The sequence below is a fragment of the Micromesistius poutassou genome (genome assembly GCF_964030765.1).
Source record: "Micromesistius poutassou genome assembly, chromosome: 2".
NCBI lineage: Eukaryota > Metazoa > Chordata > Actinopteri > Gadiformes > Gadidae > Micromesistius > Micromesistius poutassou.
The window spans coordinates 22,999,816-23,021,874 of NC_140272.1; the positions used below are offsets into that span (position 1 = coordinate 22,999,816).

Genomic DNA, 22,059 nt, shown 5'->3' on the forward strand with positions numbered 1-22,059 from the left:
CACGTCTATATGAGAAGGGTGCAGTTATGCGCTGAGTGCTGACGGCCACAGAAGGGAAAAACGTTTCTTGTGTCGCGATGATTGAGGCCTGCCGACAACTGTTGGCCAGTGCTTCCATCTGCAGGTACACAATTTCCCTGTACACTGTGTTATACCGTAGTGCCAGTCAATAACCGCATTTCTCCCATGTATCGTTAAGCAAAGCTACATGTATCGCTTGCACACGCGTACAATTGTAGTAATCGGCCCATCTGTACAGCTTCTCATGTAGGAGTGCTGAGGTCCGATCACTAAGATGTGATCAAAGCAAGCTGTTGTCAAGAGTGTGAGACTATTTCAAAATTTGATCACACAACCTCAAACGTTGCAGTCTGTTACTGTTCGGACAACTGATAGAGTTGAGGTCGAAAAGCACCATTGTCCTGGCCAAGCGGTTAAGCTGATGCACTAGAAATCCATTGGATCCCCCTCTCTCCATGTTTGAATTCTGCCGCACCAGTTTACCACCTCTGCTACTAGCAGGCAGGCCAAGTATCTGCATCTCGCACTAGGATGGCCTAGTGCAAGTCAACCTATTGATTGGCTGTATCATTAAGCAAAGCTTCAGGTATTTATGGTAGAGATGTAGGTCAAAGAACAATAAGGGGATGTAGCTCAGTGGTAGAGCGCATGCTTCGCATGTATGAGGCCCCGGGTTCAATCCCCGGCATCTCCACAATATAGGAAGAGAAAAACGATCTTTATGACCAAATCAGTTGTAGAGGTAAACAACTATCCGATCACGTGACATTGCTGAAATTTACTGTTTAATGAATGATTAAACAGTAATGCGTTATACTGTTTAAAGGATCAACAGAAACATGTCATGGTAGTGCAGGCCTCTTTCGTTGTATTCTCAATCATTTGCTGAAGCATTTCTCTTGACCTGAGGGTGGTGCTGTGGCGTGGCTGGTCATAGTGACTGTCTAGTCAACAGAAGATGCAGGGTTCTAATCACAGCAGTACGTTGTGTTATGTAAGTACCCCACTCAATTGGAATCCCTTTAGATGCCAGTTCTGATGGCTTCACACATGAGCGGGTCGCGCTACATGAGACATATTTCATTGGTGTCTCAAGTGAACAAATCAAAAGTGGTACTGCGGCTTAGCTGGTCAAAGCACCTGTCTTGTAAATAGGACACCCTGGGTTCAACTCCCAGTCTCTATGAAATGTACGATACCCTAGTGCCAGCCGATGACCTACTTGTCCCTTCTATCGTTAAGCAAAGCTTCAGGAATCGGTTGTACAGATGTACGACTGAAGTAACACAAGGGATGTTTCTCAACGGCAGAGCGTATGCTTCTCATGTAGAAGGCCTGAGGTTCAATCCCTGCCATCTCCGAGATGTGATCCAAGCACGCTTCTGTCATGAATTGAAGACTATTTCAAAATGAGATCAAGCAACCTACCCTAAATGTTCCACACTCTTACTGTTCGAGCAACTCAGAGACTGGAAACTGATGTCCGTGTGTTGTCGTGGCCGAGTGGTTAAGGCGATGGACTAGAAATCCATTGGGGTCTCCCCGCGCAGGTTCGAATCCTGCCGACAACGGTTGCACCTGTGCAGCTTTTTCCATTCCCGAGTTCCGTCAACGCGTGGCCACATCGTACGGTGGCACTGCGTGAATTGAGTGCAAATATGTCAATCTTAGCATGTAGGAGGCGACGTCTTCGCTCCCTGGCCTTTTCTGGATGAGGTCCAAGCATCCAATGTTTTTAACACCATGCTCTCCCGACATGAGATGTTAATCTTCAAAGGTCTGATAGATCTGAAGACCAGTAGTTGTCATGTCCAAGTGCTGAATGCCACGGACGAGAAAACCCAAAGCGTCTCCTGACGCAGGTTTAAAATGTACTGTGTTGTGTTGTAAGGGGATGTAGCTCAGTGGTAGAGCGCATGCTTTGCATGTATGAGGCCCCGGGTTCAATCCCCGGCATCTCCAATCCATTATCCACAAAAGCTTTGGCGAGCGGAATTTTGATCGAAATTAGTTCATGCAATACATCCCGCGAAGGAAATGTTGCAGACTGCTACTGTTCGAACAACCCAGAGAATTGAAACTACGGCGCATGTGTTGTCGTGGCCGAGTGGTTAAGGCGATGGACTAGAAATCCATTGGGGTCTCCCCGCGCAGGTTCGAATCCTGCCGTCAACGGTTGCAGGGTAATCAGTGCGTAGGCTTCCATAAGCTAGTGCTGTTTAACACGTCTATATGAGAAGGGTGCAGTTATGCGCTGAGTGCTGACGGCCACAGAAGGGAAAAACGTTTCTTGTGTCGCGATGATTGAGGCCTGCCGACAACTGTTGGCCAGTGCTTCCATCTGCAGGTACACAATTTCCCTGTACACTGTGTTATACCGTAGTGCCAGTCAATAACCGCATTTCTCCCATGTATCGTTAAGCAAAGCTACATGTATCGCTTGCACACGCGTACAATTGTAGTAATCGGCCCATCTGTACAGCTTCTCATGTAGGAGTGCTGAGGTCCGATCACTAAGATGTGATCAAAGCAAGCTGTTGTCAAGAGTGTGAGACTATTTCAAAATTTGATCACACAACCTCAAACGTTGCAGTCTGTTACTGTTCGGACAACTGATAGAGTTGAGGTCGAAAAGCACCATTGTCCTGGCCAAGCGGTTAAGCTGATGCACTAGAAATCCATTGGATCCCCCTCTCTCCATGTTTGAATTCTGCCGCACCAGTTTACCACCTCTGCTACTAGCAGGCAGGCCAAGTATCTGCATCTCGCACTAGGATGGCCTAGTGCAAGTCAACCTATTGATTGGCTGTATCATTAAGCAAAGCTTCAGGTATTTATGGTAGAGATGTAGGTCAAAGAACAATAAGGGGATGTAGCTCAGTGGTAGAGCGCATGCTTCGCATGTATGAGGCCCCGGGTTCAATCCCCGGCATCTCCACAATATAGGAAGAGAAAAACGATCTTTATGACCAAATCAGTTGTAGAGGTAAACAACTATCCGATCACGTGACATTGCTGAAATTTACTGTTTAATGAATGATTAAACAGTAATGCGTTATACTGTTTAAAGGATCAACAGAAACATGTCATGGTAGTGCAGGCCTCTTTCGTTGTATTCTCAATCATTTGCTGAAGCATTTCTCTTGACCTGAGGGTGGTGCTGTGGCGTGGCTGGTCATAGTGACTGTCTAGTCAACAGAAGATGCAGGGTTCTAATCACAGCAGTACGTTGTGTTATGTAAGTACCCCACTCAATTGGAATCCCTTTAGATGCCAGTTCTGATGGCTTCACACATGAGCGGGTCGCGCTACATGAGACATATTTCATTGGTGTCTCAAGTGAACAAATCAAAAGTGGTACTGCGGCTTAGCTGGTCAAAGCACCTGTCTTGTAAATAGGACACCCTGGGTTCAACTCCCAGTCTCTATGAAATGTACGATACCCTAGTGCCAGCCGATGACCTACTTGTCCCTTCTATCGTTAAGCAAAGCTTCAGGAATCGGTTGTACAGATGTACGACTGAAGTAACACAAGGGATGTTTCTCAACGGCAGAGCGTATGCTTCTCATGTAGAAGGCCTGAGGTTCAATCCCTGCCATCTCCGAGATGTGATCCAAGCACGCTTCTGTCATGAATTGAAGACTATTTCAAAATGAGATCAAGCAACCTACCCTAAATGTTCCACACTCTTACTGTTCGAGCAACTCAGAGACTGGAAACTGATGTCCGTGTGTTGTCGTGGCCGAGTGGTTAAGGCGATGGACTAGAAATCCATTGGGGTCTCCCCGCGCAGGTTCGAATCCTGCCGACAACGGTTGCACCTGTGCAGCTTTTTCCATTCCCGAGTTCCGTCAACGCGTGGCCACATCGTACGGTGGCACTGCGTGAATTGAGTGCAAATATGTCAATCTTAGCATGTAGGAGGCGACGTCTTCGCTCCCTGGCCTTTTCTGGATGAGGTCCAAGCATCCAATGTTTTTAACACCATGCTCTCCCGACATGAGATGTTAATCTTCAAAGGTCTGATAGATCTGAAGACCAGTAGTTGTCATGTCCAAGTGCTGAATGCCACGGACGAGAAAACCCAAAGCGTCTCCTGACGCAGGTTTAAAATGTACTGTGTTGTGTTGTAAGGGGATGTAGCTCAGTGGTAGAGCGCATGCTTTGCATGTATGAGGCCCCGGGTTCAATCCCCGGCATCTCCAATCCATTATCCACAAACGCTTTGGCGAGCGGAATTTTGATCGAAATTAGTTCATGCAATACATCCCGCGAAGGAAATGTTGCAGACTGCTACTGTTCGAACAACCCAGAGAATTGAAACTACGGCGCATGTGTTGTCGTGGCCGAGTGGTTAAGGCGATGGACTAGAAATCCATTGGGGTCTCCCCGCGCAGGTTCGAATCCTGCCGTCAACGGTTGCAGGGTAATCAGTGCGTAGGCTTCCATAAGCTAGTGCTGTTTAACACGTCTATATGAGAAGGGTGCAGTTATGCGCTGAGTGCTGACGGCCACAGAAGGGAAAAACGTTTCTTGTGTCGCGATGATTGAGGCCTGCCGACAACTGTTGGCCAGTGCTTCCATCTGCAGGTACACAATTTCCCTGTACACTGTGTTATACCGTAGTGCCAGTCAATAACCGCATTTCTCCCATGTATCGTTAAGCAAAGCTACATGTATCGCTTGCACACGCGTACAATTGTAGTAATCGGCCCATCTGTACAGCTTCTCATGTAGGAGTGCTGAGGTCCGATCACTAAGATGTGATCAAAGCAAGCTGTTGTCAAGAGTGTGAGACTATTTCAAAATTTGATCACACAACCTCAAACGTTGCAGTCTGTTACTGTTCGGACAACTGATAGAGTTGAGGTCGAAAAGCACCATTGTCCTGGCCAAGCGGTTAAGCTGATGCACTAGAAATCCATTGGATCCCCCTCTCTCCATGTTTGAATTCTGCCGCACCAGTTTACCACCTCTGCTACTAGCAGGCAGGCCAAGTATCTGCATCTCGCACTAGGATGGCCTAGTGCAAGTCAACCTATTGATTGGCTGTATCATTAAGCAAAGCTTCAGGTATTTATGGTAGAGATGTAGGTCAAAGAACAATAAGGGGATGTAGCTCAGTGGTAGAGCGCATGCTTCGCATGTATGAGGCCCCGGGTTCAATCCCCGGCATCTCCACAATATAGGAAGAGAAAAACGATCTTTATGACCAAATCAGTTGTAGAGGTAAACAACTATCCGATCACGTGACATTGCTGAAATTTACTGTTTAATGAATGATTAAACAGTAATGCGTTATACTGTTTAAAGGATCAACAGAAACATGTCATGGTAGTGCAGGCCTCTTTCGTTGTATTCTCAATCATTTGCTGAAGCATTTCTCTTGACCTGAGGGTGGTGCTGTGGCGTGGCTGGTCATAGTGACTGTCTAGTCAACAGAAGATGCAGGGTTCTAATCACAGCAGTACGTTGTGTTATGTAAGTACCCCACTCAATTGGAATCCCTTTAGATGCCAGTTCTGATGGCTTCACACATGAGCGGGTCGCGCTACATGAGACATATTTCATTGGTGTCTCAAGTGAACAAATCAAAAGTGGTACTGCGGCTTAGCTGGTCAAAGCACCTGTCTTGTAAATAGGACACCCTGGGTTCAACTCCCAGTCTCTATGAAATGTACGATACCCTAGTGCCAGCCGATGACCTACTTGTCCCTTCTATCGTTAAGCAAAGCTTCAGGAATCGGTTGTACAGATGTACGACTGAAGTAACACAAGGGATGTTTCTCAACGGCAGAGCGTATGCTTCTCATGTAGAAGGCCTGAGGTTCAATCCCTGCCATCTCCGAGATGTGATCCAAGCACGCTTCTGTCATGAATTGAAGACTATTTCAAAATGAGATCAAGCAACCTACCCTAAATGTTCCACACTCTTACTGTTCGAGCAACTCAGAGACTGGAAACTGATGTCCGTGTGTTGTCGTGGCCGAGTGGTTAAGGCGATGGACTAGAAATCCATTGGGGTCTCCCCGCGCAGGTTCGAATCCTGCCGACAACGGTTGCACCTGTGCAGCTTTTTCCATTCCCGAGTTCCGTCAACGCGTGGCCACATCGTACGGTGGCACTGCGTGAATTGAGTGCAAATATGTCAATCTTAGCATGTAGGAGGCGACGTCTTCGCTCCCTGGCCTTTTCTGGATGAGGTCCAAGCATCCAATGTTTTTAACACCATGCTCTCCCGACATGAGATGTTAATCTTCAAAGGTCTGATAGATCTGAAGACCAGTAGTTGTCATGTCCAAGTGCTGAATGCCACGGACGAGAAAACCCAAAGCGTCTCCTGACGCAGGTTTAAAATGTACTGTGTTGTGTTGTAAGGGGATGTAGCTCAGTGGTAGAGCGCATGCTTTGCATGTATGAGGCCCCGGGTTCAATCCCCGGCATCTCCAATCCATTATCCACAAAAGCTTTGGCGAGCGGAATTTTGATCGAAATTAGTTCATGCAATACATCCCGCGAAGGAAATGTTGCAGACTGCTACTGTTCGAACAACCCAGAGAATTGAAACTACGGCGCATGTGTTGTCGTGGCCGAGTGGTTAAGGCGATGGACTAGAAATCCATTGGGGTCTCCCCGCGCAGGTTCGAATCCTGCCGTCAACGGTTGCAGGGTAATCAGTGCGTAGGCTTCCATAAGCTAGTGCTGTTTAACACGTCTATATGAGAAGGGTGCAGTTATGCGCTGAGTGCTGACGGCCACAGAAGGGAAAAACGTTTCTTGTGTCGCGATGATTGAGGCCTGCCGACAACTGTTGGCCAGTGCTTCCATCTGCAGGTACACAATTTCCCTATACACTGTGTTATACCGTAGTGCCAGTCAATAACCGCATTTCTCCCATGTATCGTTAAGCAAAGCTACATGTATCGCTTGCACACGCGTACAATTGTAGTAATCGGCCCATCTGTACAGCTTCTCATGTAGGAGTGCTGAGGTCCGATCACTAAGATGTGATCAAAGCAAGCTGTTGTCAAGAGTGTGAGACTATTTCAAAATTTGATCACACAACCTCAAACGTTGCAGTCTGTTACTGTTCGGACAACTGATAGAGTTGAGGTCGAAAAGCACCATTGTCCTGGCCAAGCGGTTAAGCTGATGCACTAGAAATCCATTGGATCCCCCTCTCTCCATGTTTGAATTCTGCCGCACCAGTTTACCACCTCTACTACTAGCAGGCAGGCCAAGTATCTGCATCTCGCACTAGGATGGCCTAGTGCAAGTCAACCTATTGATTGGCTGTATCATTAAGCAAAGCTTCAGGTATTTATGGTAGAGATGTAGGTCAAAGAACAATAAGGGGATGTAGCTCAGTGGTAGAGCGCATGCTTCGCATGTATGAGGCCCCGGGTTCAATCCCCGGCATCTCCACAATATAGGAAGAGAAAAACGATCTTTATGACCAAATCAGTTGTAGAGGTAAACAACTATCCGATCACGTGACATTGCTGAAATTTACTGTTTAATGAATGATTAAACAGTAATGCGTTATACTGTTTAAAGGATCAACAGAAACATGTCATGGTAGTGCAGGCCTCTTTCGTTGTATTCTCAATCATTTGCTGAAGCATTTCTCTTGACCTGAGGGTGGTGCTGTGGCGTGGCTGGTCATAGTGACTGTCTAGTCAACAGAAGATGCAGGGTTCTAATCACAGCAGTACGTTGTGTTATGTAAGTACCCCACTCAATTGGAATCCCTTTAGATGCCAGTTCTGATGGCTTCACACATGAGCGGGTCGCGCTACATGAGACATATTTCATTGGTGTCTCAAGTGAACAAATCAAAAGTGGTACTGCGGCTTAGCTGGTCAAAGCACCTGTCTTGTAAATAGGACACCCTGGGTTCAACTCCCAGTCTCTATGAAATGTACGATACCCTAGTGCCAGCCGATGACCTACTTGTCCCTTCTATCGTTAAGCAAAGCTTCAGGAATCGGTTGTACAGATGTACGACTGAAGTAACACAAGGGATGTTTCTCAACGGCAGAGCGTATGCTTCTCATGTAGAAGGCCTGAGGTTCAATCCCTGCCATCTCCGAGATGTGATCCAAGCACGCTTCTGTCATGAATTGAAGACTATTTCAAAATGAGATCAAGCAACCTACCCTAAATGTTCCACACTCTTACTGTTCGAGCAACTCAGAGACTGGAAACTGATGTCCGTGTGTTGTCGTGGCCGAGTGGTTAAGGCGATGGACTAGAAATCCATTGGGGTCTCCCCGCGCAGGTTCGAATCCTGCCGACAACGGTTGCACCTGTGCAGCTTTTTCCATTCCCGAGTTCCGTCAACGCGTGGCCACATCGTACGGTGGCACTGCGTGAATTGAGTGCAAATATGTCAATCTTAGCATGTAGGAGGCGACGTCTTCGCTCCCTGGCCTTTTCTGGATGAGGTCCAAGCATCCAATGTTTTTAACACCATGCTCTCCCGACATGAGATGTTAATCTTCAAAGGTCTGATAGATCTGAAGACCAGTAGTTGTCATGTCCAAGTGCTGAATGCCACGGACGAGAAAACCCAAAGCGTCTCCTGACGCAGGTTTAAAATGTACTGTGTTGTGTTGTAAGGGGATGTAGCTCAGTGGTAGAGCGCATGCTTTGCATGTATGAGGCCCCGGGTTCAATCCCCGGCATCTCCAATCCATTATCCACAAAAGCTTTGGCGAGCGGAATTTTGATCGAAATTAGTTCATGCAATACATCCCGCGAAGGAAATGTTGCAGACTGCTACTGTTCGAACAACCCAGAGAATTGAAACTACGGCGCATGTGTTGTCGTGGCCGAGTGGTTAAGGCGATGGACTAGAAATCCATTGGGGTCTCCCCGCGCAGGTTCGAATCCTGCCGTCAACGGTTGCAGGGTAATCAGTGCGTAGGCTTCCATAAGCTAGTGCTGTTTAACACGTCTATATGAGAAGGGTGCAGTTATGCGCTGAGTGCTGACGGCCACAGAAGGGAAAAACGTTTCTTGTGTCGCGATGATTGAGGCCTGCCGACAACTGTTGGCCAGTGCTTCCATCTGCAGGTACACAATTTCCCTATACACTGTGTTATACCGTAGTGCCAGTCAATAACCGCATTTCTCCCATGTATCGTTAAGCAAAGCTACATGTATCGCTTGCACACGCGTACAATTGTAGTAATCGGCCCATCTGTACAGCTTCTCATGTAGGAGTGCTGAGGTCCGATCACTAAGATGTGATCAAAGCAAGCTGTTGTCAAGAGTGTGAGACTATTTCAAAATTTGATCACACAACCTCAAACGTTGCAGTCTGTTACTGTTCGGACAACTGATAGAGTTGAGGTCGAAAAGCACCATTGTCCTGGCCAAGCGGTTAAGCTGATGCACTAGAAATCCATTGGATCCCCCTCTCTCCATGTTTGAATTCTGCCGCACCAGTTTACCACCTCTGCTACTAGCAGGCAGGCCAAGTATCTGCATCTCGCACTAGGATGGCCTAGTGCAAGTCAACCTATTGATTGGCTGTATCATTAAGCAAAGCTTCAGGTATTTATCGTAGAGATGTAGGTCAAAGAACAATAAGGGGATGTAGCTCAGTGGTAGAGCGCATGCTTCGCATGTATGAGGCCCCGGGTTCAATCCCCGGCATCTCCACAATATAGGAAGAGAAAAACGATCTTTATGACCAAATCAGTTGTAGAGGTAAACAACTATCCGATCACGTGACATTGCTGAAATTTACTGTTTAATGAATGATTAAACAGTAATGCGTTATACTGTTTAAAGGATCAACAGAAACATGTCATGGTAGTGCAGGCCTCTTTCGTTGTATTCTCAATCATTTGCTGAAGCATTTCTCTTGACCTGAGGGTGGTGCTGTGGCGTGGCTGGTCATAGTGACTGTCTAGTCAACAGAAGATGCAGGGTTCTAATCACAGCAGTACGTTGTGTTATGTAAGTACCCCACTCAATTGGAATCCCTTTAGATGCCAGTTCTGATGGCTTCACACATGAGCGGGTCGCGCTACATGAGACATATTTCATTGGTGTCTCAAGTGAACAAATCAAAAGTGGTACTGCGGCTTAGCTGGTCAAAGCACCTGTCTTGTAAATAGGACACCCTGGGTTCAACTCCCAGTCTCTATGAAATGTACGATACCCTAGTGCCAGCCGATGACCTACTTGTCCCTTCTATCGTTAAGCAAAGCTTCAGGAATCGGTTGTACAGATGTACGACTGAAGTAACACAAGGGATGTTTCTCAACGGCAGAGCGTATGCTTCTCATGTAGAAGGCCTGAGGTTCAATCCCTGCCATCTCCGAGATGTGATCCAAGCACGCTTCTGTCATGAATTGAAGACTATTTCAAAATGAGATCAAGCAACCTACCCTAAATGTTCCACACTCTTACTGTTCAAGCAACTCAGAGACTGGAAACTGATGTCCGTGTGTTGTCGTGGCCGAGTGGTTAAGGCGATGGACTAGAAATCCATTGGGGTCTCCCCGCGCAGGTTCGAATCCTGCCGACAACGGTTGCACCTGTGCAGCTTTTTCCATTCCCGAGTTCCGTCAACGCGTGGCCACATCGTACGGTGGCACTGCGTGAATTGAGTGCAAATATGTCAATCTTAGCATGTAGGAGGCGACGTCTTCGCTCCCTGGCCTTTTCTGGATGAGGTCCAAGCATCCAATGTTTTTAACACCATGCTCTCCCGACATGAGATGTTAATCTTCAAAGGTCTGATAGATCTGAAGACCAGTAGTTGTCATGTCCAAGTGCTGAATGCCACGGACGAGAAAACCCAAAGCGTCTCCTGACGCAGGTTTAAAATGTACTGTGTTGTGTTGTAAGGGGATGTAGCTCAGTGGTAGAGCGCATGCTTTGCATGTATGAGGCCCCGGGTTCAATCCCCGGCATCTCCAATCCATTATCCACAAAAGCTTTGGCGAGCGGAATTTTGATCGAAATTAGTTCATGCAATACATCCTGCGAAGGAAATGTTGCAGACTGCTACTGTTCGAACAACCCAGAGAATTGAAACTACGGCGCATGTGTTGTCGTGGCCGAGTGGTTAAGGCGATGGACTAGAAATCCATTGGGGTCTCCCCGCGCAGGTTCGAATCCTGCCGTCAACGGTTGCAGGGTAATCAGTGCGTAGGCTTCCATAAGCTAGTGCTGTTTAACACGTCTATATGAGAAGGGTGCAGTTATGCACTGAGTGCTGACGGCCACAGAAGGGAAAAACGTTTCTTGTGTCGCGATGATTGAGGCCTGCCGACAACTGTTGGCCAGTGCTTCCATCTGCAGGTACACAATTTCCCTATACACTGTGTTATACCGTAGTGCCAGTCAATAACCGCATTTCTCCCATGTATCGTTAAGCAAAGCTACATGTATCGCTTGCACACGCGTACAATTGTAGTAATCGGCCCATCTGTACAGCTTCTCATGTAGGAGTGCTGAGGTCCGATCACTAAGATGTGATCAAAGCAAGCTGTTGTCAAGAGTGTGAGACTATTTCAAAATTTGATCACACAACCTCAAACGTTGCAGTCTGTTACTGTTCGGACAACTGATAGAGTTGAGGTCGAAAAGCACCATTGTCCTGGCCAAGCGGTTAAGCTGATGCACTAGAAATCCATTGGATCCCCCTCTCTCCATGTTTGAATTCTGCCGCACCAGTTTACCACCTCTGCTACTAGCAGGCAGGCCAAGTATCTGCATCTCGCACTAGGATGGCCTAGTGCAAGTCAACCTATTGATTGGCTGTATCATTAAGCAAAGCTTCAGGTATTTATGGTAGAGATGTAGGTCAAAGAACAATAAGGGGATGTAGCTCAGTGGTAGAGCGCATGCTTCGCATGTATGAGGCCCCGGGTTCAATCCCCGGCATCTCCACAATATAGGAAGAGAAAAATGATCTTTATGACCAAATCAGTTGTAGAGGTAAACAACTATCCGATCACGTGACATTGCTGAAATTTACTGTTTAATGAATGATTAAACAGTAATGCGTTATACTGTTTAAAGGATCAACAGAAACATGTCATGGTAGTGCAGGCCTCTTTCGTTGTATTCTCAATCATTTGCTGAAGCATTTCTCTTGACCTGAGGGTGGTGCTGTGGCGTGGCTGGTCATAGTGACTGTCTAGTCAACAGAAGATGCAGGGTTCTAATCACAGCAGTACGTTGTGTTATGTAAGTACCCCACTCAATTGGAATCCCTTTAGATGCCAGTTCTGATGGCTTCACACATGAGCGGGTCGCGCTACATGAGACATATTTCATTGGTGTCTCAAGTGAACAAATCAAAAGTGGTACTGCGGCTTAGCTGGTCAAAGCACCTGTCTTGTAAATAGGACACCCTGGGTTCAACTCCCAGTCTCTATGAAATGTACGATACCCTAGTGCCAGCCGATGACCTACTTGTCCCTTCTATCGTTAAGCAAAGCTTCAGGAATCGGTTGTACAGATGTACGACTGAAGTAACACAAGGGATGTTTCTCAACGGCAGAGCGTATGCTTCTCATGTAGAAGGCCTGAGGTTCAATCCCTGCCATCTCCGAGATGTGATCCAAGCACGCTTCTGTCATGAATTGAAGACTATTTCAAAATGAGATCAAGCAACCTACCCTAAATGTTCCACACTCTTACTGTTCGAGCAACTCAGAGACTGGAAACTGATGTCCGTGTGTTGTCGTGGCCGAGTGGTTAAGGCGATGGACTAGAAATCCATTGGGGTCTCCCCGCGCAGGTTCGAATCCTGCCGACAACGGTTGCACCTGTGCAGCTTTTTCCATTCCCGAGTTCCGTCAACGCGTGGCCACATCGTACGGTGGCACTGCGTGAATTGAGTGCAAATATGTCAATCTTAGCATGTAGGAGGCGACGTCTTCGCTCCCTGGCCTTTTCTGGATGAGGTCCAAGCATCCAATGTTTTTAACACCATGCTCTCCCGACATGAGATGTTAATCTTCAAAGGTCTGATAGATCTGAAGACCAGTAGTTGTCATGTCCAAGTGCTGAATGCCACGGACGAGAAAACCCAAAGCGTCTCCTGACGCAGGTTTAAAATGTACTGTGTTGTGTTGTAAGGGGATGTAGCTCAGTGGTAGAGCGCATGCTTTGCATGTATGAGGCCCCGGGTTCAATCCCCGGCATCTCCAATCCATTATCCACAAAAGCTTTGGCGAGCGGAATTTTGATCGAAATTAGTTCATGCAATACATCCTGCGAAGGAAATGTTGCAGACTGCTACTGTTCGAACAACCCAGAGAATTGAAACTACGGCGCATGTGTTGTCGTGGCCGAGTGGTTAAGGCGATGGACTAGAAATCCATTGGGGTCTCCCCGCGCAGGTTCGAATCCTGCCGTCAACGGTTGCAGGGTAATCAGTGCGTAGGCTTCCATAAGCTAGTGCTGTTTAACACGTCTATATGAGAAGGGTGCAGTTATGCACTGAGTGCTGACGGCCACAGAAGGGAAAAACGTTTCTTGTGTCGCGATGATTGAGGCCTGCCGACAACTGTTGGCCAGTGCTTCCATCTGCAGGTACACAATTTCCCTATACACTGTGTTATACCGTAGTGCCAGTCAATAACCGCATTTCTCCCATGTATCGTTAAGCAAAGCTACATGTATCGCTTGCACACGCGTACAATTGTAGTAATCGGCCCATCTGTACAGCTTCTCATGTAGGAGTGCTGAGGTCCGATCACTAAGATGTGATCAAAGCAAGCTGTTGTCAAGAGTGTGAGACTATTTCAAAATTTGATCACACAACCTCAAACGTTGCAGTCTGTTACTGTTCGGACAACTGATAGAGTTGAGGTCGAAAAGCACCATTGTCCTGGCCAAGCGGTTAAGCTGATGCACTAGAAATCCATTGGATCCCCCTCTCTCCATGTTTGAATTCTGCCGCACCAGTTTACCACCTCTGCTACTAGCAGGCAGGCCAAGTATCTGCATCTCGCACTAGGATGGCCTAGTGCAAGTCAACCTATTGATTGGCTGTATCATTAAGCAAAGCTTCAGGTATTTATGGTAGAGATGTAGGTCAAAGAACAATAAGGGGTTGTAGCTCAGTGGTAGAGCGCATGCTTCGCATGTATGAGGCCCCGGGTTCAATCCCCGGCATCTCCACAATATAGGAAGAGAAAAACGATCTTTATGACCAAATCAGTTGTAGAGGTAAACAACTATCCGATCACGTGACATTGCTGAAATTTACTGTTTAATGAATGATTAAACAGTAATGCGTTATACTGTTTAAAGGATCAACAGAAACATGTCATGGTAGTGCAGGCCTCTTTCGTTGTATTCTCAATCATTTGCTGAAGCATTTCTCTTGACCTGAGGGTGGTGCTGTGGCGTGGCTGGTCATAGTGACTGTCTAGTCAACAGAAGATGCAGGGTTCTAATCACAGCAGTACGTTGTGTTATGTAAGTACCCCACTCAATTGGAATCCCTTTAGATGCCAGTTCTGATGGCTTCACACATGAGCGGGTCGCGCTACATGAGACATATTTCATTGGTGTCTCAAGTGAACAAATCAAAAGTGGTACTGCGGCTTAGCTGGTCAAAGCACCTGTCTTGTAAATAGGACACCCTGGGTTCAACTCCCAGTCTCTATGAAATGTACGATACCCTAGTGCCAGCCGATGACCTACTTGTCCCTTCTATCGTTAAGCAAAGCTTCAGGAATCGGTTGTACAGATGTACGACTGAAGTAACACAAGGGATGTTTCTCAACGGCAGAGCGTATGCTTCTCATGTAGAAGGCCTGAGGTTCAATCCCTGCCATCTCCGAGATGTGATCCAAGCACGCTTCTGTCATGAATTGAAGACTATTTCAAAATGAGATCAAGCAACCTACCCTAAATGTTCCACACTCTTACTGTTCGAGCAACTCAGAGACTGGAAATTGATGTCCGTGTGTTGTCGTGGCCGAGTGGTTAAGGCGATGGACTAGAAATCCATTGGGGTCTCCCCGCGCAGGTTCGAATCCTGTCGACAACGGTTGCACCTGTGCAGCTTTTTCCATTCCCGAGTTCCGTCAACGCGTGGCCACATCGTACGGTGGCACTGCGTGAATTGAGTGCAAATATGTCAATCTTAGCATGTAGGAGGCGACGTCTTCGCTCCCTGGCCTTTTCTGGATGAGGTCCAAGCATCCAATGTTTTTAACACCATGCTCTCCCGACATGAGATGTTAATCTTCAAAGGTCTGATAGATCTGAAGACCAGTAGTTGTCATGTCCAAGTGCTGAATGCCACGGACGAGAAAACCCAAAGCGTCTCCTGACGCAGGTTTAAAATGTACTGTGTTGTGTTGTAAGGGGATGTAGCTCAGTGGTAGAGCGCATGCTTTGCATGTATGAGGCCCCGGGTTCAATCCCCGGCATCTCCAATCCATTATCCACAAAAGCTTTGGCGAGCGGAATTTTGATCGAAATTAGTTCATGCAATACATCCCGCGAAGGAAATGTTGCAGACTGCTACTGTTCGAACAACCCAGAGAATTGAAACTACGGCGCATGTGTTGTCGTGGCCGAGTGGTTAAGGCGATGGACTAGAAATCCATTGGGGTCTCCCCGCGCAGGTTCGAATCCTGCCGTCAACGGTTGCAGGGTAATCAGTGCGTAGGCTTCCATAAGCTAGTGCTGTTTAACACGTCTATATGAGAAGGGTGCAGTTATGCACTGAGTGCTGACGGCCACAGAAGGGAAAAACGTTTCTTGTGTCGCGATGATTGAGGCCTGCCGACAACTGTTGGCCAGTGCTTCCATCTGCAGGTACACAATTTCCCTATACACTGTGTTATACCGTAGTGCCAGTCAATAACCGCATTTCTCCCATGTATCGTTAAGCAAAGCTACATGTATCGCTTGCACACGCGTACAATTGTAGTAATCGGCCCATCTGTACAGCTTCTCATGTAGGAGTGCTGAGGTCCGATCACTAAGATGTGATCAAAGCAAGCTGTTGTCAAGAGTGTGAGACTATTTCAAAATTTGATCACACAACCTCAAACGTTGCAGTCTGTTACTGTTCGGACAACTGATAGAGTTGAGGTCGAAAAGCACCATTGTCCTGGCCAAGCGGTTAAGCTGATGCACTAGAAATCCATTGGATCCCCCTCTCTCCATGTTTGAATTCTGCCGCACCAGTTTACCACCTCTGCTACTAGCAGGCAGGCCAAGTATCTGCATCTCGCACTAGGATGGCCTAGTGCAAGTCAACCTATTGATTGGCTGTATCATTAAGCAAAGCTTCAGGTATTTATGGTAGAGATGTAGGTCAAAGAACAATAAGGGGATGTAGCTCAGTGGTAGAGCGCATGCTTCGCATGTATGAGGCCCCGGGTTCAATCCCCGGCATCTCCACAATATAGGAAGAGAAAAACGATCTTTATGACCAAATCAGTTGTAGAGGTAAACAACTATCCGATCACGTGACATTGCTGAAATTTACTGTTTAATGAATGATTAAACAGTAATGCGTTATACTGTTTAAAGGATCAACAGAAACATGTCATGGTAGTGCAGGCCTCTTTCGTTGTATTCTCAATCATTTGCTGAAGCATTTCTCTTGACCTGAGGGTGGTGCTGTGGCGTGGCTGGTCATAGTGACTGTCTAGTCAACAGAAGATGCAGGGTTCTAATCACAGCAGTACGTTGTGTTATGTAAGTACCCCACTCAATTGGAATCCCTTTAGATGCCAGTTCTGATGGCTTCACACATGAGCGGGTCGCGCTACATGAGACATATTTCATTGGTGTCTCAAGTGAACAAATCAAAAGTGGTACTGCGGCTTAGCTGGTCAAAGCACCTGTCTTGTAAATAGGACACCCTGGGTTCAACTCCCAGTCTCTATGAAATGTACGATACCCTAGTGCCAGCCGATGACCTACTTGTCCCTTCTATCGTTAAGCAAAGCTTCAGGAATCGGTTGTACAGATGTACGACTGAAGTAACACAAGGGATGTTTCTCAACGGCAGAGCGTATGCTTCTCATGTAGAAGGCCTGAGGTTCAATCCCTGCCATCTCCGAGATGTGATCCAAGCACGCTTCTGTCATGAATTGAAGACTATTTCAAAATGAGATCAAGCAACCTACCCTAAATGTTCCACACTCTTACTGTTCGAGCAACTCAGAGACTGGAAACTGATGTCCGTGTGTTGTCGTGGCCGAGTGGTTAAGGCGATGGACTAGAAATCCATTGGGGTCTCCCCGCGCAGGTTCGAATCCTGCCGACAACGGTTGCACCTGTGCAGCTTTTTCCATTCCCGAGTTCCGTCAACGCGTGGCCACATCGTACGGTGGCACTGCGTTAATTGAGTGCAAATATGTCAATCTTAGCATGTAGGAGGCGACGTCTTCGCTCCCTGGCCTTTTCTGGATGAGGTCCAAGCATCCAATGTTTTTAACACCATGCTCTCCCGACATGAGATGTTAATCTTCAAAGGTCTGATAGATCTGAAGACCAGTAGTTGTCATGTCCAAGTGCTGAATGCCACGGACGAGAAAACCCAAAGCGTCTCCTGACGCAGGTTTAAAATGTACTGTGTTGTGTTGTAAGGGGATGTAGCTCAGTGGTAGAGCGCATGCTTTGCATGTATGAGGCCCCGGGTTCAATCCCCGGCATCTCCAATCCATTATCCACAAAAGCTTTGGCGAGCGGAATTTTGATCGAAATTAGTTCATGCAATACATCCCGCGAAGGAAATGTTGCAGACTGCTACTGTTCGAACAACCCAGAGAATTGAAACTACGGCGCATGTGTTGTCGTGGCCGAGTGGTTAAGGCGATGGACTAGAAATCCATTGGGGTCTCCCCGCGCAGGTTCGAATCCTGCCGTCAACGGTTGCAGGGTAATCAGTGCGTAGGCTTCCATAAGCTAGTGCTGTTTAACACGTCTATATGAGAAGGGTGCAGTTATGCACTGAGTGCTGACGGCCACAGAAGGGAAAAACGTTTCTTGTGTCGCGATGATTGAGGCCTGCCGACAACTGTTGGCCAGTGCTTCCATCTGCAGGTACACAATTTCCCTATACACTGTGTTATACCGTAGTGCCAGTCAATAACCGCATTTCTCCCATGTATCGTTAAGCAAAGCTACATGTATCGCTTGCACACGCGTACAATTGTAGTAATCGGCCCATCTGTACAGCTTCTCATGTAGGAGTGCTGAGGTCCGATCACTAAGATGTGATCAAAGCAAGCTGTTGTCAAGAGTGTGAGACTATTTCAAAATTTGATCACACAACCTCAAACGTTGCAGTCTGTTACTGTTCGGACAACTGATAGAGTTGAGGTCGAAAAGCACCATTGTCCTGGCCAAGCGGTTAAGCTGATGCACTAGAAATCCATTGGATCCCCCTCTCTCCATGTTTGAATTCTGCCGCACCAGTTTACCACCTCTGCTACTAGCAGGCAGGCCAAGTATCTGCATCTCGCACTAGGATGGCCTAGTGCAAGTCAACCTATTGATTGGCTGTATCATTAAGCAAAGCTTCAGGTATTTATGGTAGAGATGTAGGTCAAAGAACAATAAGGGGATGTAGCTCAGTGGTAGAGCGCATGCTTCGCATGTATGAGGCCCCGGGTTCAATCCCCGGCATCTCCACAATATAGGAAGAGAAAAACGATCTTTATGACCAAATCAGTTGTAGAGGTAAACAACTATCCGATCACGTGACATTGCTGAAATTTACTGTTTAATGAATGATTAAACAGTAATGCGTTATACTGTTTAAAGGATCAACAGAAACATGTCATGGTAGTGCAGGCCTCTTTCGTTGTATTCTCAATCATTTGCTGAAGCATTTCTCTTGACCTGAGGGTGGTGCTGTGGCGTGGCTGGTCATAGTGACTGTCTAGTCAACAGAAGATGCAGGGTTCTAATCACAGCAGTACGTTGTGTTATGTAAGTACCCCACTCAATTGGAATCCCTTTAGATGCCAGTTCTGATGGCTTCACACATGAGCGGGTCGCGCTACATGAGACATATTTCATTGGTGTCTCAAGTGAACAAATCAAAAGTGGTACTGCGGCTTAGCTGGTCAAAGCACCTGTCTTGTAAATAGGACACCCTGGGTTCAACTCCCAGTCTCTATGAAATGTACGATACCCTAGTGCCAGCCGATGACCTACTTGTCCCTTCTATCGTTAAGCAAAGCTTCAGGAATCGGTTGTACAGATGTACGACTGAAGTAACACAAGGGATGTTTCTCAACGGCAGAGCGTATGCTTCTCATGTAGAAGGCCTGAGGTTCAATCCCTGCCATCTCCGAGATGTGATCCAAGCACGCTTCTGTCATGAATTGAAGACTATTTCAAAATGAGATCAAGCAACCTACCCTAAATGTTCCACACTCTTACTGTTCGAGCAACTCAGAGACTGGAAACTGATGTCCGTGTGTTGTCGTGGCCGAGTGGTTAAGGCGATGGACTAGAAATCCATTGGGGTCTCCCCGCGCAGGTTCGAATCCTGCCGACAACGGTTGCACCTGTGCAGCTTTTTCCATTCCCGAGTTCCGTCAACGCGTGGCCACATCGTACGGTGGCACTGCGTTAATTGAGTGCAAATATGTCAATCTTAGCATGTAGGAGGCGACGTCTTCGCTCCCTGGCCTTTTCTGGATGAGGTCCAAGCATCCAATGTTTTTAACACCATGCTCTCCCGACATGAGATGTTAATCTTCAAAGGTCTGATAGATCTGAAGACCAGTAGTTGTCATGTCCAAGTGCTGAATGCCACGGACGAGAAAACCCAAAGCGTCTCCTGACGCAGGTTTAAAATGTACTGTGTTGTGTTGTAAGGGGATGTAGCTCAGTGGTAGAGCGCATGCTTTGCATGTATGAGGCCCCGGGTTCAATCCCCGGCATCTCCAATCCATTATCCACAAAAGCTTTGGCGAGCGGAATTTTGATCGAAATTAGTTCATGCAATACATCCCGCGAAGGAAATGTTGCAGACTGCTACTGTTCGAACAACCCAGAGAATTGAAACTACGGCGCATGTGTTGTCGTGGCCGAGTGGTTAAGGCGATGGACTAGAAATCCATTGGGGTCTCCCCGCGCAGGTTCGAATCCTGCCGTCAACGGTTGCAGGGTAATCAGTGCGTAGGCTTCCATAAGCTAGTGCTGTTTAACACGTCTATATGAGAAGGGTGCAGTTATGCACTGAGTGCTGACGGCCACAGAAGGGAAAAACGTTTCTTGTGTCGCGATGATTGAGGCCTGCCGACAACTGTTGGCCAGTGCTTCCATCTGCAGGTACACAATTTCCCTATACACTGTGTTATACCGTAGTGCCAGTCAATAACCGCATTTCTCCCATGTATCGTTAAGCAAAGCTACATGTATCGCTTGCACACGCGTACAATTGTAGTAATCGGCCCATCTGTACAGCTTCTCATGTAGGAGTGCTGAGGTCCGATCACTAAGATGTGATCAAAGCAAGCTGTTGTCAAGAGTGTGAGACTATTTCAAAATTTGATCACACAACCTCAAACGTTGCAGTCTGTTACTGTTCGGACAACTGATAGAGTTGAGGTCGAAAAGCACCATTGTCCTGGCCAAGCGGTTAAGCTGATGCACTAGAAATCCATTGGATCCCCCTCTCTCCATGTTTGAATTCTGCCGCACCAGTTTACCACCTCTGCTACTAGCAGGCAGGCCAAGTATCTGCATCTCGCACTAGGATGGCCTAGTGCAAGTCAACCTATTGATTGGCTGTATCATTAAGCAAAGCTTCAGGTATTTATGGTAGAGATGTAGGTCAAAGAACAATAAGGGGATGTAGCTCAGTGGTAGAGCGCATGCTTCGCATGTATGAGGCCCCGGGTTCAATCCCCGGCATCTCCACAATATAGGAAGAGAAAAACGATCTTTATGACCAAATCAGTTGTAGAGGTAAACAACTATCCGATCACGTGACATTGCTGAAATTTACTGTTTAATGAATGATTAAACAGTAATGCGTTATACTGTTTAAAGGATCAACAGAAACATGTCATGGTAGTGCAGGCCTCTTTCGTTGTATTCTCAATCATTTGCTGAAGCATTTCTCTTGACCTGAGGGTGGTGCTGTGGCGTGGCTGGTCATAGTGACTGTCTAGTCAACAGAAGATGCAGGGTTCTAATCACAGCAGTACGTTGTGTTATGTAAGTACCCCACTCAATTGGAATCCCTTTAGATGCCAGTTCTGATGGCTTCACACATGAGCGGGTCGCGCTACATGAGACATATTTCATTGGTGTCTCAAGTGAACAAATCAAAAGTGGTACTGCGGCTTAGCTGGTCAAAGCACCTGTCTTGTAAATAGGACACCCTGGGTTCAACTCCCAGTCTCTATGAAATGTACGATACCCTAGTGCCAGCCGATGACCTACTTGTCCCTTCTATCGTTAAGCAAAGCTTCAGGAATCGGTTGTACAGATGTACGACTGAAGTAACACAAGGGATGTTTCTCAACGGCAGAGCGTATGCTTCGCATGTAGAAGGCCTGAGGTTCAATCCCTGCCATCTCCGAGATGTGATCCAAGCACGCTTCTGTCATGAATTGAAGACTATTTCAAAATGAGATCAAGCAACCTACCCTAAATGTTCCACACTCTTACTGTTCGAGCAACTCAGAGACTGGAAACTGATGTCCGTGTGTTGTCGTGGCCGAGTGGTTAAGGCGATGGACTAGAAATCCATTGGGGTCTCCCCGCGCAGGTTCGAATCCTGCCGACAACGGTTGCACCTGTGCAGCTTTTTCCATTCCCGAGTTCCGTCAACGCGTGGCCACATCGTACGGTGGCACTGCGTGAATTGAGTGCAAATATGTCAATCTTAGCATGTAGGAGGCGACGTCTTCACTCCCTGGCCTTTTCTGGATGAGGTCCAAGCATCCAATGTTTTTAACACCATGCTCTCCCGACATGAGATGTTAATCTTCAAAGGTCTGATAGATCTGAAGACCAGTAGTTGTCATGTCCAAGTGCTGAATGCCACGGACGAGAAAACC

The 22,059-nt window shown here is 47.0% G+C and overlaps 38 non-coding genes across 38 annotated transcripts; all 38 read left to right on the forward strand.

Annotated features, from left to right (window-relative positions):
• Positions 1-643: 643 nt before the first annotated feature.
• On the forward strand, positions 644-715 carry AC3HAE_009663 (transfer RNA alanine (anticodon CGC)). The gene has a single exon. It is a non-coding gene; the product is annotated as a tRNA-Ala (tRNA).
• A 795-nt stretch (positions 716-1,510) lies between these two features.
• Positions 1,511-1,592, forward strand: AC3HAE_009665 (transfer RNA serine (anticodon AGA)). The gene has a single exon. It is a non-coding gene; the product is annotated as a tRNA-Ser (tRNA).
• Positions 1,593-1,911: 319 nt separating this feature from the next.
• AC3HAE_009666 (transfer RNA alanine (anticodon UGC)) lies at positions 1,912-1,983 on the forward strand. The gene has a single exon. It is a non-coding gene; the product is annotated as a tRNA-Ala (tRNA).
• A 131-nt stretch (positions 1,984-2,114) lies between these two features.
• AC3HAE_009667 (transfer RNA serine (anticodon AGA)) lies at positions 2,115-2,196 on the forward strand. Its single transcript has one exon. It is a non-coding gene; the product is annotated as a tRNA-Ser (tRNA).
• Positions 2,197-2,887: 691 nt separating this feature from the next.
• On the forward strand, positions 2,888-2,959 carry AC3HAE_009668 (transfer RNA alanine (anticodon CGC)). The gene has a single exon. It is a non-coding gene; the product is annotated as a tRNA-Ala (tRNA).
• A 795-nt stretch (positions 2,960-3,754) lies between these two features.
• Positions 3,755-3,836, forward strand: AC3HAE_009669 (transfer RNA serine (anticodon AGA)). Its single transcript has one exon. It is a non-coding gene; the product is annotated as a tRNA-Ser (tRNA).
• A 319-nt stretch (positions 3,837-4,155) lies between these two features.
• Positions 4,156-4,227, forward strand: AC3HAE_009670 (transfer RNA alanine (anticodon UGC)). Its single transcript has one exon. It is a non-coding gene; the product is annotated as a tRNA-Ala (tRNA).
• Positions 4,228-4,358: 131 nt separating this feature from the next.
• AC3HAE_009671 (transfer RNA serine (anticodon AGA)) lies at positions 4,359-4,440 on the forward strand. The gene has a single exon. It is a non-coding gene; the product is annotated as a tRNA-Ser (tRNA).
• Positions 4,441-5,131: 691 nt separating this feature from the next.
• On the forward strand, positions 5,132-5,203 carry AC3HAE_009672 (transfer RNA alanine (anticodon CGC)). Its single transcript has one exon. It is a non-coding gene; the product is annotated as a tRNA-Ala (tRNA).
• A 795-nt stretch (positions 5,204-5,998) lies between these two features.
• Positions 5,999-6,080, forward strand: AC3HAE_009673 (transfer RNA serine (anticodon AGA)). Its single transcript has one exon. It is a non-coding gene; the product is annotated as a tRNA-Ser (tRNA).
• A 319-nt stretch (positions 6,081-6,399) lies between these two features.
• AC3HAE_009676 (transfer RNA alanine (anticodon UGC)) lies at positions 6,400-6,471 on the forward strand. Its single transcript has one exon. It is a non-coding gene; the product is annotated as a tRNA-Ala (tRNA).
• Positions 6,472-6,602: 131 nt separating this feature from the next.
• Positions 6,603-6,684, forward strand: AC3HAE_009677 (transfer RNA serine (anticodon AGA)). Its single transcript has one exon. It is a non-coding gene; the product is annotated as a tRNA-Ser (tRNA).
• A 691-nt stretch (positions 6,685-7,375) lies between these two features.
• AC3HAE_009678 (transfer RNA alanine (anticodon CGC)) lies at positions 7,376-7,447 on the forward strand. Its single transcript has one exon. It is a non-coding gene; the product is annotated as a tRNA-Ala (tRNA).
• Positions 7,448-8,242: 795 nt separating this feature from the next.
• Positions 8,243-8,324, forward strand: AC3HAE_009679 (transfer RNA serine (anticodon AGA)). Its single transcript has one exon. It is a non-coding gene; the product is annotated as a tRNA-Ser (tRNA).
• A 319-nt stretch (positions 8,325-8,643) lies between these two features.
• AC3HAE_009680 (transfer RNA alanine (anticodon UGC)) lies at positions 8,644-8,715 on the forward strand. Its single transcript has one exon. It is a non-coding gene; the product is annotated as a tRNA-Ala (tRNA).
• A 131-nt stretch (positions 8,716-8,846) lies between these two features.
• Positions 8,847-8,928, forward strand: AC3HAE_009681 (transfer RNA serine (anticodon AGA)). Its single transcript has one exon. It is a non-coding gene; the product is annotated as a tRNA-Ser (tRNA).
• A 691-nt stretch (positions 8,929-9,619) lies between these two features.
• AC3HAE_009682 (transfer RNA alanine (anticodon CGC)) lies at positions 9,620-9,691 on the forward strand. The gene has a single exon. It is a non-coding gene; the product is annotated as a tRNA-Ala (tRNA).
• A 795-nt stretch (positions 9,692-10,486) lies between these two features.
• On the forward strand, positions 10,487-10,568 carry AC3HAE_009683 (transfer RNA serine (anticodon AGA)). The gene has a single exon. It is a non-coding gene; the product is annotated as a tRNA-Ser (tRNA).
• A 319-nt stretch (positions 10,569-10,887) lies between these two features.
• Positions 10,888-10,959, forward strand: AC3HAE_009684 (transfer RNA alanine (anticodon UGC)). Its single transcript has one exon. It is a non-coding gene; the product is annotated as a tRNA-Ala (tRNA).
• Positions 10,960-11,090: 131 nt separating this feature from the next.
• AC3HAE_009685 (transfer RNA serine (anticodon AGA)) lies at positions 11,091-11,172 on the forward strand. The gene has a single exon. It is a non-coding gene; the product is annotated as a tRNA-Ser (tRNA).
• Positions 11,173-11,863: 691 nt separating this feature from the next.
• Positions 11,864-11,935, forward strand: AC3HAE_009688 (transfer RNA alanine (anticodon CGC)). Its single transcript has one exon. It is a non-coding gene; the product is annotated as a tRNA-Ala (tRNA).
• A 795-nt stretch (positions 11,936-12,730) lies between these two features.
• On the forward strand, positions 12,731-12,812 carry AC3HAE_009689 (transfer RNA serine (anticodon AGA)). The gene has a single exon. It is a non-coding gene; the product is annotated as a tRNA-Ser (tRNA).
• A 319-nt stretch (positions 12,813-13,131) lies between these two features.
• Positions 13,132-13,203, forward strand: AC3HAE_009690 (transfer RNA alanine (anticodon UGC)). Its single transcript has one exon. It is a non-coding gene; the product is annotated as a tRNA-Ala (tRNA).
• A 131-nt stretch (positions 13,204-13,334) lies between these two features.
• On the forward strand, positions 13,335-13,416 carry AC3HAE_009691 (transfer RNA serine (anticodon AGA)). The gene has a single exon. It is a non-coding gene; the product is annotated as a tRNA-Ser (tRNA).
• A 691-nt stretch (positions 13,417-14,107) lies between these two features.
• On the forward strand, positions 14,108-14,179 carry AC3HAE_009692 (transfer RNA alanine (anticodon CGC)). Its single transcript has one exon. It is a non-coding gene; the product is annotated as a tRNA-Ala (tRNA).
• A 795-nt stretch (positions 14,180-14,974) lies between these two features.
• On the forward strand, positions 14,975-15,056 carry AC3HAE_009693 (transfer RNA serine (anticodon AGA)). The gene has a single exon. It is a non-coding gene; the product is annotated as a tRNA-Ser (tRNA).
• A 319-nt stretch (positions 15,057-15,375) lies between these two features.
• On the forward strand, positions 15,376-15,447 carry AC3HAE_009694 (transfer RNA alanine (anticodon UGC)). The gene has a single exon. It is a non-coding gene; the product is annotated as a tRNA-Ala (tRNA).
• Positions 15,448-15,578: 131 nt separating this feature from the next.
• Positions 15,579-15,660, forward strand: AC3HAE_009695 (transfer RNA serine (anticodon AGA)). The gene has a single exon. It is a non-coding gene; the product is annotated as a tRNA-Ser (tRNA).
• A 691-nt stretch (positions 15,661-16,351) lies between these two features.
• Positions 16,352-16,423, forward strand: AC3HAE_009696 (transfer RNA alanine (anticodon CGC)). Its single transcript has one exon. It is a non-coding gene; the product is annotated as a tRNA-Ala (tRNA).
• Positions 16,424-17,218: 795 nt separating this feature from the next.
• AC3HAE_009698 (transfer RNA serine (anticodon AGA)) lies at positions 17,219-17,300 on the forward strand. The gene has a single exon. It is a non-coding gene; the product is annotated as a tRNA-Ser (tRNA).
• A 319-nt stretch (positions 17,301-17,619) lies between these two features.
• On the forward strand, positions 17,620-17,691 carry AC3HAE_009700 (transfer RNA alanine (anticodon UGC)). Its single transcript has one exon. It is a non-coding gene; the product is annotated as a tRNA-Ala (tRNA).
• Positions 17,692-17,822: 131 nt separating this feature from the next.
• AC3HAE_009701 (transfer RNA serine (anticodon AGA)) lies at positions 17,823-17,904 on the forward strand. The gene has a single exon. It is a non-coding gene; the product is annotated as a tRNA-Ser (tRNA).
• Positions 17,905-18,595: 691 nt separating this feature from the next.
• On the forward strand, positions 18,596-18,667 carry AC3HAE_009702 (transfer RNA alanine (anticodon CGC)). The gene has a single exon. It is a non-coding gene; the product is annotated as a tRNA-Ala (tRNA).
• A 795-nt stretch (positions 18,668-19,462) lies between these two features.
• AC3HAE_009703 (transfer RNA serine (anticodon AGA)) lies at positions 19,463-19,544 on the forward strand. The gene has a single exon. It is a non-coding gene; the product is annotated as a tRNA-Ser (tRNA).
• A 319-nt stretch (positions 19,545-19,863) lies between these two features.
• AC3HAE_009704 (transfer RNA alanine (anticodon UGC)) lies at positions 19,864-19,935 on the forward strand. Its single transcript has one exon. It is a non-coding gene; the product is annotated as a tRNA-Ala (tRNA).
• Positions 19,936-20,066: 131 nt separating this feature from the next.
• On the forward strand, positions 20,067-20,148 carry AC3HAE_009705 (transfer RNA serine (anticodon AGA)). Its single transcript has one exon. It is a non-coding gene; the product is annotated as a tRNA-Ser (tRNA).
• A 691-nt stretch (positions 20,149-20,839) lies between these two features.
• On the forward strand, positions 20,840-20,911 carry AC3HAE_009706 (transfer RNA alanine (anticodon CGC)). Its single transcript has one exon. It is a non-coding gene; the product is annotated as a tRNA-Ala (tRNA).
• A 795-nt stretch (positions 20,912-21,706) lies between these two features.
• On the forward strand, positions 21,707-21,788 carry AC3HAE_009707 (transfer RNA serine (anticodon AGA)). Its single transcript has one exon. It is a non-coding gene; the product is annotated as a tRNA-Ser (tRNA).
• Positions 21,789-22,059: the final 271 nt, after the last annotated feature.